The following is a 12,530-nucleotide window of genomic DNA, read 5'->3' as shown; positions in this document are numbered from 1 at the left end:
ATCTGCTGCTGCAGATATTGCTCATGAGACTCTTTTTCCCATTACCTCAGCTGCTGGTTATGAACACCTAACACACACCAGACTGGAACTCCACACTACTCAAGCACAAAGACCAAAATGCAGTAGCACAATGCAGGCCACACCTGTAGCCTGTCATGTTTTACAGAGTGGATCCATATATAATACTATGAAAACAAAAATTATTCTGCCTGTTTAAACTGCTCTTACTCCATTTATACTGACATTCCATAGGCTGTCTGCTACTCAATGAGTTTTCCACTTCTAGAGACAGCCTCTGCCATCAACTGAACACAAAAGAATATGAAGGCAACTTGTGACACGGTCACTCAGCTGACAGCTGTTCCTGGCCACCAGACAGTACCCACTGTACACTAACCAACTAATCAAATTAAAGTGAAGGCAGTTGCTTTACAACACAAATTATCTGTAGCAGCATTCGTACAGGAAGATTGTGAAAGCAAATGAGAGAAGTTTGTCTGAACAGTAAAATGTGGAGCATGGGAATATGAGAGATTTTTGATGCTATCCTCTATGGCAAGTCCACACAATAGGCGTCCTCAATCAAAGTTATCATTTGATACTGAAAAAAAAAAACCCTCTTTTCAGATGAGTAAGAAATACTAAAGAATTTCTACCCAGTAACAGATTAAAGCAATCCAGTAGCAGAGTGACCACAGCAATTAAAACTATGCTAAAGGTCTTTGTTTAGCTGCGGTGCCAAAATACACCTGGCATCTCCCAGAAGCGATCTGGAGAGCATTCCTCGAGAACCCACGAGCACAGCACCAGACGCGCTCCCTAAATCCTGCCACACACTGCTACTGTCACAAGCAGATGCAAAACCTTTCACGAGTGCAGATGAATGACTCCCTTCCAAGGCTGCAACTAGGGCTACATCGTCAGTCAACTCCGGAGCCCCTTATATGTCGAGACGTCTTTATATGACGTCTGGATCATTCGTACAAGCCGAACACCCCCAAAAAACCAGTTTGGAAACCTAGAAGTTGTCTTGCCCTGCAGCGGCGGGAGGATGGGAATTGTGCCTGAGTGGGGGGTGGGGGACGCACTGATCCCCAGGCACAGCGGGATCAGCATCCCACAGCCTTTGGCCACCCCGGGCTTTCCGGCACCGCGCCACACGCACCTGCGTCCGGGGGCTTCTCCCAAAACTGCGGGGCCTTTAGCCGCAGCCCCTCCGTACCCGCTAGCGCCCGGTGACGGGATGAACACAGGACGGACCGGGATGGGCAGCGCCCGCCGCGCACGCGCACAGCGCCGGATAGTCAAAACTCACTGCGCCATCACCGCCGGAAAAACCCCTCCCCGGGGAAGGGGCGGCAGCGGCGGGACAGGGCGAGGCGAAGCGGGGCGCGCTGCTGGCTGTAGGTCGGCTCCCGTCCCGCGGCACGGACCGGAAAAGCTCTCGTCCGCCACCTCGCCCCGTGACCAGCCGGAGCCGCCGCCGCCGCCATTTCCAGAAGGTTCCAGCGGCCGCAGCCCAAGAGGATGCGCGGCTGCCCCCCCCGCCGCGCATGCGCAATGCTCGCGCCCTAGTCCCTGTCCCAGCCCCGTCCGTGTGTGGCATCCCGCGAGCCCGTTATTTCCCGTCGCCCTGCGGGCGTCCGCGCCCGTCTCCTTCGGGATGGGGACGGCACTGGGAATGGCGAGAAGCGGCGCGCTGCCCACCCCGCCCCGAGCGCTCTGTCGTTGGCAGCGGCACCGCTCGCCCGCGTCCCGTGCCCTGCGCGAGGCCCACGTGGGCGGCGCGTGGCCAATGGGAGCGCCGCTAGGAGGGGGGCGGGGGGAGCCGAGCGGCGGCGCGGGGTGTGAGGAAAGGAGGGAGGGAGAGAGGGAAGGAGGGAGAGACGGGGAGAGAAGGAAGGAAGGGAGGAAGGTGAAGGAAAGAAAGGAAGGAAGAAAGAAGGAAGGAAAGAAAGAAAGGAAAAAGGGCGGGCGGGCTGTTTGCAGTCCCCGGAGCCGCGGCTGAGCCTCAGCCCCTGAGCGCTGCGGGCGGCACTCGCTGCCCTGCCCGATTCCCCGCGGCCGCGCCGTCCACAGACAGCAGCAGGAGGAGGAGGACGCGTCCCGCTGCCGTGCTCCCGGGATAAGGTAAGGACTGGAGCGCACCTTCCCGGCGCGCGGCGGGGACCCCCGGCCCCACCCGGTGCCCGCGGGGTGCCGCCCCCTTGTCCCTGAGCCCGGGGAGCGCCCGCCCGGTGCCCGCCTCGGCGCTGTCAGCGCTGCCGCCGCGTCCCCCCGGGCAGCGGGCACCGCGCCTCCCGCCCTGCTCCGTCCGGCCGCGCTGTCAGCCCGTCAGCGCCGCGGCGGGGGCCATGGCCGCCGCTGTCACCGCCTGGCCCCTGCCCCGCCGCCCGGCGTGAGGGGCCCGCCGCCCGCGGGAGGTTGCCGCGGGAGGCAGGGCCGGGAACGTGAGGGGAAGGGAGGGAGTGAGGCGGCACGGGCGAGCGGGGCGCGGGTGCCGAGCGCGGCATGGCAGTGTACACACACACACAGCACACAGACACACACGCACATAGCACACACGCCCCGCCTCCGTGTCGGGAATTTCGGCTGCTCCCTGCGGCCTCGGGAGTTGCTCCGTCGGTGCCGGCCCCGCCGGGGCTGCCTGGCAGCTCGGCAGGATAACGCGCTCCCTGCCTTCCCTGGCAGCGCCAGGCAGCCGCCGCTGTGGATGAAGCGCGGCAACTCGCGCTGCACAGGTGACAGCAGGCAACAAAGGAAGGGCAAGGAATGAGAGAATGCCAGGCTCAGTTCTTCATTCTAGCTCCTGTCAGACTCTCGAGGTACCATTGATAATATTCAGTCCTGTTTGGTTGGGTTTTTTGTTTTGGTGGAGGGTCTTTGTTTTTTGGGGGTTTTTTTGCCTTTTTTTTTTTCCCTAAAGGCTGTGTATGCAATAAGAAATTAACGGATTCTTTTTTTTTTTTTTTACTTTAAACTCCCAAATAAAATAAATATTTTGAAGACTCATAGAATTGATTAGATTGTAAAAGATCTCTGAGATCGTTGAGTCCAACCTGTGACCAAACACTATCATGTCAAGTAGACCGTGGCGCTCAGTGCTGTGTCCTGTCTTTCTTTAAACCCTTAAACATGTCCAGAGGTGTTGATTTCACCACCTCCCTGAACAGCACATTCCAATATCAATATTATTATTTAATATTGGTATTATCAGGTAGAGCTCCTGTGGATATCTGGCCTGGACACTGTCACTGTGTTCCACACCTTTCTTCTGCAGCCCATGTGATATGGAAGAAAGGGAATATTATGCCCCTGAATTACAAGGTAACTGATGGGATAGAACAAATCTTTAATGGAGAAAAGTGAGTGAGTGGTGATGCTTACAAGAACAAAAAGCTATTGGACAGATGTGGAGCAGTCCAAATGTACTTATGTTCCAGGAAAAAAATTGTCTAATTTTGGAATGCTAGGTAAGGGTGAGATCATCAGGTCTATAAGAAATGATTAACTATTATTAAAATAATTCATTTTGACAAATTATTGACAAGCCATGATTTGGAGGTTGGGGGCACTTCCTTCTCTCTTAATTTTGAAACAGCAAGGGTGTGGGTGCTTTCAGTTTGCAAGTTGATGGTAGCTTGGTTGTCCTCTAGTCTTGGTTACTGTAGGTAGGGACATGGTCAGGTGCTGTGTAGCTGCAAGGAGCCTGTGCTTTTTTTTCCTTCTTCTGCAGTAATCCTTTGCTGTAGTTCGCTGGGTAAAGTCCCCAGAGCAACAGATCTTCAGCATTATCTGAGGTGTCAGGATATTTCAGCTGTTCTTTTTATGTGAGGTTTGTGCAGGTGTTGGGTATCTATTGCTTTTTTTCATTCTTTGAGGTGGAAATTCAGACTCCCTGCTGACCTGGTGACTTGGATCAGCTGGGAGCTTAATCTCACCCTCTGTGGATTTAGTAGGTTTCTCTGCAAGCTTGAGAAATGCTCTGTTCAAATAAAATTGTAGAGTTTGAAGTACAGCAGAATATTTCTCTGGGAAGGTAATGGTGAACCCATTGACTGACTGTGTCTTTTTACACTCCATCTTCCCTTTAATTGTTCTGCTTTTCTGTATGTGTTTTGCAAGCTAAAATGTCAAGGAGTACCAATATTTTTCTTGGCACCCAGAGGACCATGATGGCTTTCTTGTGGCAAAGTCAGTGTGTGGTGTGTGAGTCCCTTTTCCTATTTCCTGGTTTTTCTGTAGTAATCACTGAGTGTGGGCAGTTGATCAGAGAGCCTTTGGTTCTTTCACAAATATGACAGCTCAGTCTTTCAAATATAAATATTTCTGCCTTTCTATTGCCATCTCTTTGTGTGTTCTTCTCCCACCCAGAGGATTATTCAAAATTGTTTGTGAACTCAGAATACTACAGACATTAAAGCTTAGGACAGATGTTGTGTAAGAAAGCAAGCCCCATGCCACAAACTGAAGTCTGTGTGCAGTTTCTTCCAACAGACTTGCACAATTGGTGACTTCTTAGAGGAAAGGGTCTTTTAATAAGCAGGATAAATGAGTGCTTGTGTGAAGGTTCTGTGTTTGCTTGGCATTAGTTGCAGGAGGTATTGCTATGATACCATTTAACCATAGGAATAAAAGCATACACTGAAAATTGAGTATCTGTGTTTACAAATCAGTGGTCACCAGTCATTCTCAGAAAATAGTTTCTTTGCACCCTTAGATGTCTGTTTAAATTGCTAGAAACTCCATAAGCTGTTGCAGCTTTAACTTAACTAGGTGCAAGGTCCTAGATATCCTTTTATTGGAAATATGGGCACCTAGAAATGACTGAGCTAGAACTTCTTCCTCAGTATTAGGCACACAGACAGGAAAACAAATTGTATTTGTTGAACTGATTTACCATGTTTAGACCATCTTAGGCTGATGAAATTGCCTGAAAGACTAGTGCAGTTGGTCCTGTTTAAAACTGGAAAAAACTATTGATCACGAAATACGTAATGATTAACCTGCTACCACACTGTTAATATACACACTCAGAACACCCTACTTTTGACATTTTTTGGATCTTACCTTACAGAGTGGTAGGGTGATGGGCTGGGCATGACTGTTTGGTGTTTCTTCTTTTCTGTGTTCTCTTGCAGATGGATTATTATAAATGTTGATTGGTCATTTAGTCTCCAAATCAAACTATTTTTTAACTACATCATTAGACTCTGCTTAGACTCTAGTGACAGATGGTATGAAATAAATATTAGCACAAACTCAGTCTTGCATTTTGTGTTATTACACTGAATGATTTTATTAACAGAATAACAGAAGTCAGAGCTCTGCTAACATCTTTAGGGTTTGGGGCTTTTTTTTTGTCAGTTCATTATTATTCCAGAACATAGAAAAGTCTTAAAAGTTCTTCTGTAAGCTTACAGAGGCAGTTGAGGACCTTTATTGCCACCTTGCTTAAAGACTAAATATTCATGTAGAGACATGAAGCCTTTGAGAGTATGACTTTGCCTTAGTTTATTTTAGATTATTTCCATGGATCTGATGGAGGATCCTTATGTCTGCTGCAACTGCTTTTGTCTTTCGCAGGCAACATATGAATAAATGCTCCTCAGTTCCATGGCTTCTACACAGAGTGCTCTAGGTAGTGATAATGTCACAAGTGGGTTGGTTTCACACTGGTTCATGTTAAGAAAAGCCATTAGCAACATTAGAGACAGAATTAGGGGCTATATTAGAGACAAAAACTAAAAATACACTCTGAGGAGGAAAACTATATCTTCTCTGGTCATCTGCTTTCTACCCTTGAGTAGCTTGCTGGAGACAGAGAGTATTGGAACAACTCTTTCCTTGCCTTATATCTTACATTCATGAGGCTGGAAAGCATCAGAGGTAGAAAGCACTTTTCCCCCTCCTCTCTGGGCTTCAGAATGTATTTAGTGCAACAAACCCCAAATAACCCTTCCACGTTTCCAAGTGTTCTGTGGTAGATCTTCAAAAGTTCCATTGTTTGATGACAGCAGAAATGAGCTTGTGTGTAATGACATTTCCTATGGTTTCCCTTCTCTTTCCAAGCCTTTTGTATTACTTCTACTTAAGAGATATCTGGCTATCAAACCTTTCAAGCTCTGTTGGCTAGATAACTTTCTTAGCTGGTTCATGGAAATGTCTTCCTCTTGGTAGTTTCCTTCAATATTGTGTGCAACAAACAATTAACCCAGAGAAACCCAACTTTCTGTGGTGCTCTGTACTCTTCAGCAATCTACTAATCTGGGTTTTTACTACTAGTTTAATAATGAAGGGAAAATGGGCCTTTCATTAGTGTTATTCTCTTTCATGTGTGGGTAATGCTAATCTATTTATCTTTTGACTTCAAGAAGAAACAGGTGTCTTGACACCCATTTTACCTTTTTTAAGCAAATAAAACAAAATCCTGGTTTTTGTCTTGAAAGTAACTGGTACTTTGCTTTTCAGTCCCTTTGATTCTCCAGATGACACAGTAAAACTTCAATGAAAGTCAACTGCAGTTCTCACTGTAGTTTTACAGCCCTAAGTAGTTATACTTGTCTGCAAACAGTATTCTGCTTGTTCTGTTTCCACTCCATCTGTTCCCTTGCTAACTCTTTTCCCCTGAAGAAAGATTATTTCTGTAAGGGAGCTGACAGATGATTTTGTTGTTATTTTTGCGAGATTTGGTGATGGCCAAGAGGTGGCAATAAAGCCTGTTGAATATGTTGCATGTCTTCACAATTTAGCCAGGACAAAAACCTCTGTTATCCATTTGGGAACCCATGAGTAAGCCAAGATTGCTTTCTGTCCTGCATCTACTGCTTTAGATTCTTCTTATGAATGGTGGCACTCCAGCTACCTGCTGTACCTGTCCTGAACCCTGCTGTAACTGAAGGGCTGTGAGTAGGTGTTGGCAGCTCATCTGTTCTTAGCCTGGGAAGGGCCTGTGTGTGTAAGTCATGTCCTTTCTGGCAGTGCTGCAGATAAGTTGTGGTCTTTCTTGGTTTTAGATTGACAAATTATCATTAGTTTATGAAGATTTAAATAGAAATTACTGAGTTTCTAGTAATAACGTATGGCATAGTTATGAAATCTCTTGTCCTGGAGATCTGTAGGTTTCCAGAGGGAAAGTAGATTCCTGTGGAAGGAGTTGAAAATTGTTTGGCAGTAGGTTTGCTTATCTTATGTTTGTCAAAGCACTGATAAAGAGGCTTTTAAGTTTTATTCTGGTAGGTTCTGCATATGCAATAATCTTTCTTAATTGAAAAATATTTATTTAGCTACAGCTTTAAGTAATAACCTGTAGATCAAACCTGACGTTTACAACTCCACTTCTCCATGAGTTTAAAGAGTGTATCATATTAAGCTAAACTGTGCAGGTGTTTCCTTTGAACCCATAGCTCATCCTAAAAAAGACGCAAGAGGAAGCACCTGTGAACATTCAAGTTTATAGACTTGTAGATTAAAAGGGAGGACTAATGGATTTTGCAATAAGTATCTTTGGCTCCGAAGAGCCAGAGTTCTTGGGCCAGTGTATTCTTTTATTTCCCTGGAATAGAATTCCTCTGTGTAGAATCAAGGGTCTCCTTTATTTTGAGACGCTATTGAGAATAAAGGGCAATCCCTTCAGGCACTCTGCAAATTTATCTGTGTCTTAATTCTAAGAGATGAGGTTGTTTTTCCATGTAAATGTTTATTTTGACACCTAGGTCTTTCCCACAGTAGGAATAGGATATTTCATTCTGCATGGCTAGAGTATAACACCCATACTCACAAGATGCACAGGTTCTTCTGGCCAGCTAGGCGAGGAGTTGTTGGATTAAGTGTTGTCCTAACTAGGAAGCATAACTTTCTGGAGAATGTAGAAGACACAAACCTTGTCCTATGCTGAACATGTCAGCAGGAGGATAGAACAGCCTGTAGCCATCCTGCTGCTGAGGTAAAGAACATCTGCATTTCTGATTCCTGGGACAGAATTGTGGACTAGTTGAGGTCAGAAGCTGAGGTCAGAAGGTTGCTCTGACCCCTCCATCATCTAGTCCCCCCCAGGCTCCCTGTAGGCTCAGCTGGAGCAGTGTGCTTATGGTCATGACCAGCTGAACCTGGAATTTGGCCCAATAGTACAGGGAACATGTTATGTTCTAATTTTAGTTAGTCTGTTGAGATTCCTTGTTTAACTCATTGTTGAAGGCTTGATAAATTTTCAGCTGTTGTAGTTAATGTGTTTTTCCTGACTAATTTAATTTTTAATAGTCAGAGGATGCATTCTTCTTGTACTGCCTGTGTGTGGTAGTCTTGTAAAGCTGTGGTACGTTCTACCAAGTTCTGCTATCCAGATTCTTAATGAAGTCATTAAAAAAATAGTTAAATTACTGATTAGCTGGTTGCATAAGTAAGACTTCTTTGGACTTCATTTCGCCTGTTAAAAATTCAGTTTCTGATTTTTTTTTAAAGAAAAACAAATCCATCTATGTCTTCTGTACATTACTTGTGCTATAACTTAACGGAAAAAGTCTCTTCCAGTCCCTGATTCTGAGTAAGCTTGTGACTGAGAAACTGAAAGTGAAACAATCTTATTTTCTGTTGCTGAAGGAGAAGTACGAAAAGTAGCTGAAGTATAATTAGCAATAAGACAATTTATTCAGAGATTATTTGAATATTGAGAACATCTGCAAAGGAACTTAGTCCTTTTTTGATCCTTTGGGATTCTTTAAAGAAGAAAAACAATTCTTTATTCAAGCTCTTTTATTTGTTTTTTTCTAATGATTCCTTGCAGAGCAACCAGCCTGTGTAAGAACAATAATGCTAGTATCCTCCATGAAAAGACAAAGGGTTAATTTGAGAATAGAGAAATGCACTTGAGAATAATACAATACTGACAAGTGTCCTTCAGATTCATCTTGAATTCTGGCAGCAGTTCAATTCCTTACTGGCCCACATGAAGGAATGCTGTAGAAATAGTGTAAGTGGTTCAGAAGGAATGACGCCCCTTGTCACTATGTGGGAGCCACTCCTGCCACACTGAAATGAGGGTTGATGTCTGACTTCTGAAAGGAAGATTTGTCACCATTCTGGGAGAGGTACGTTTGTTGATAATGCCAGGAGATAACCAGAGATAACCCTATTCCTAAATGTTAATTTCTTTTTTACATCTTATCCTTCCTATTTTGTGGTAGGGAATGTGTGTCTATATGCATAAACAGAAGCTTCAACCCAGGTCTCTCAGAATCGGGGGAGTTTCTGCCTTTAAATAATTCCTAACCATTCTTTAATGAAAATCTCATCAGGTGTGTGTTACGCAAGTTCTACAAACTTCCAGCTTTTGTACTTTAAGCTGTTCAATTTAAAATCAGGTTTTTTCATAAAATGTAAATGCTTTCCATGCAGCACTTTCCTTGGTTACAGAGAGGAAATGATATGATTGAATGGATAATGGTAATAGAATGGTCTGCCTTTTTGTGCAAGCTAATACTGGCTTATTGATAAAGATTCTGCCATTCCTCTGCAGTCTGGGATGCCATTGTGATATCAAACGTCCTGCTGTTTTATTCTTTTCTGGAAAAAGTCACCTTTTTCCAAGCCTGTTGTGAAAGTTACTAATTACTTAAGACTAGGGTTTTGCAAGTTCATTTGTAATATATGTATGCAGTCTACCATGCTTCAGCATTAAGCAAGCCCACAGTCCTTCAAAAGCTTCTATGAAATAATGGAGAATTCCATAATCTCAAACTGGTAGAACTGCTGTTCTGAAAGTTTGTCCTGAATATAGACATCTGTACTATTTCTGTATAAATCGGGGAGTATTTATTGTAAAGAGAGTTCCTTGTAGAGTTCCTGTGTGTAGCTTTTGCTAAAAAATTAATATTTAGGATATCAGACTTGTGAAACTATTTCTGTTAAAAAATTGTTCCTTCAGGTACCTTCTCATCAGTACTTTCCTTTTTCAACTCTCTCTGTATATAAACTCTTTCTAAGAGGTCCCTGTTGCAAAGCATCATCTTCCCTGCTCACATTTTTTCAGGGTTGTGCTATCCTGTCTGTTCAGGCTGTCTTTGTAACATTGTTTTTTCACCCTAAATAATGTTATGTAAACAGATTAATTCCTAAGGATTTTTTTCTTTCTTTTTCCTTCTTTTTTTTTGTTTTAAGGAAGGAGTTCAGCATCCTAGAAGGGAGCTGTACAAGAGTTATCTGGGAAAAGAATTAATCTTCTCCCTCCTCATTTGCTTTCTACCTTTTCTCAGCACGTTACAGGGCTTTCTTGGCATTTTCTTGGTGTCTTCTTTTGGATGGGTCCTGTTACAGATGGGTTTACGCAGGTTTAGGGTCCATGAATCTAAATAATTATTTGAGAGTGTCCCATCCTTTGAAAATGACCTTTTTAGATACTTGGTCTTCAATACTGCTATGAGATGTTAAAGTAGAGACTACCACACTTATTCTCTTTTTTTTCTTTTTTTTTCTTCTTTTTTTTTTTTTTTAGTTCTTTCCTGTTCCGTTATCCATATGGAAGATTTTAAAGGTCATTTATGTATATTTGGGATCCTTCTTCTTTTCCTTGGTCATGCTCTGCTAGTAATTTTTAGGTCTTATATGCCAAACAATATGTCAGTTGGTTGACATAGCACCTGCAAGGGTATTTTGACAAAATGTTCGTTTTTATGTGTTTTTTGCAGTGTCTTGCAAAGACATAAACAGTAATTAATTCCATATGAGTTTAGAAGTGTGATACCAACAAACTGCTTTGGTTTTTTTTAATTTTTTTTTCATAATCTTGATGAGTGGAGTGACATTTGCAGTGGGAGGATCTCAGAATCTGTTTGAGACTGGAAACTTCAGAGAAAGTAGAGGAAGGAAATGGGAGGAGTTTGTTGCAAAAGAAGTGAAACAAGTGCTTCTTGTCTGTATTTGCATGACTTCTTGCTGTGTTCTACAGTGTGGCTGACCTTTACCTTTTGCTGTGCCAGAAATGCTGTCTGCTCTGTATTAGAGCAGCACTGCTCATTTGCCCTGCTGCACACAGCAGAATTGCATCATGAGTTGATGGGTTTTTGGATGATATTCCACTTGAAATGATAAACTGTACAAATGTTTGGGGTTAAATGCATTTGTGCAGTCTAGATTACTGCTCTAATAAGAGTTCTGTTTCAAAAGCTGAAATAAATTCTCTAACTTAAGAGAAGGTTACAGGAAGAGAGGGTCCCATGTTGAAGGAAGTTGAATACTGACCCTGGAAATTACCTATTTTCAGTCTGTTTTGGATTTTGTGTGAGCTACAGGTTTTTATGAGCACATGCTAAGTGTTTTCCTCACATGGGGATACCTGCTTTGAGACTGTTTGACCTTTTTCCTTCTGCAGAAAGAGTGGTTGCTTGTAGAAGTTGAAAATTAAGTCAGTAGTAGCTATGGGCTAGCCAAGTATTAACTACTATTTAATGCAAAATAATCTGAAAAATAAAGTCTTTGGTCAATCTGCCACACTTGTAACATCAATCTCCTCACTTCATTTTTTCTTCTCTTCATTATTTCTGTCAACCTAATTTGCCATCTGTAAAACAAAGGAAATAATGCATTTTCATCTTCCAGCAATATTGTGAAAAGAAATTAATATTTGTGAAGGGAGATGGAGCACTCCTGGTTTTGACTTAGGAATAGTAATTTCTTTGGAGTTGTCTGGGATAGGTGCTGCTTTTTATTTAGGACGTTGGTTTTGGTTTTAATTTTGGGTTTTTTTAAGGTATGGTAGATGTTTTCTTACCTTTAAGAATGTAGAAATCAAGACAAGCTGAAATAGCAGGAATCATGTTAAGAGTGAGAAAGAGATCATCTTTCTCTAGGAGCAGGTTTAGCCACTTGCTGCAGCTGTTTGTGGTTGTTGATTCCTCAGAACTTCACCAGGTTGTCAGCATGTTGGTTTCATTCTGACTGGTAGATTTTGGAATTTTAGTTGAGAATTTGTAAAGCAGGAAATGTCCAATTTACTCCAGTAAAAGTTTCAGTCCTTACTTTGTTGATATTTAATATTAGGTCGTTGCAAGAAAACCTTTGGGAAGATGTGCAGGGGTATTCCTAAAGACAAGCTGTGACATGAAAGAGGAGTTGTCTCTTGCTCAGATACAGCTGTTACTGCAGCATGATCTCTCCAATGAACTGTATGTATGAACCCATAGCACCTTTAAACTTGAAGTCAGTCATCTCTGAGACGTACTGGGGTGTGGTGTTTTCAATCAGTGAAGAGTATTTTGTAAATTAAATCTTAGGCCAAAGTTTTTTCTTCTTACGCAGTGTGCTGCTTGTGCAGTGTCACTACGTGATTTATAGGTGCCTACAGTTATGAAGTTTTGTGCTTTTCGTGCTTCTTTTACTGTGTTTTCCTGCTCAAGTAACAAACTCAACCTGGTCTGTGTAAAGTTCAACGGAAGTTGAAAATGTGTGACTGACTAGATAACTGAGAGACTTAAATGGACCTCTAAGTGTCTCTTCACCTCAGCTATCCTTTGATTCTATGTACAATGAAGTTCTTG

At 43.2% G+C, this 12,530-nt stretch overlaps 1 protein-coding gene across 1 annotated transcript in view; it reads left to right on the top strand.

Moving 5' to 3' along the window:
- Positions 1-1,992: 1,992 nt before the first annotated feature.
- The window catches only part of ANKRD12 (ankyrin repeat domain 12), a 58,815-nt gene continuing 48,277 nt past the window's right edge, over positions 1,993-12,530 (top strand). Inside the window, exon 1 of the mRNA XM_039706187.1 lies at positions 1,993-2,130. The gene's annotated coding sequence lies outside the window, so the exon portion shown is untranslated. The remainder of the gene's footprint in view (positions 2,131-12,530) is intronic.

Source organism: Passer montanus, unplaced genomic scaffold, assembly GCF_014805655.1.
Source record: "Passer montanus isolate IOZ18808 unplaced genomic scaffold, ASM1480565v1 scaffold19, whole genome shotgun sequence".
NCBI lineage: Eukaryota > Metazoa > Chordata > Aves > Passeriformes > Passeridae > Passer > Passer montanus.
The sequence above is the reverse complement of the archived record's forward strand: the minus strand, read 5'-3'. Positions and strand labels throughout refer to the sequence as shown.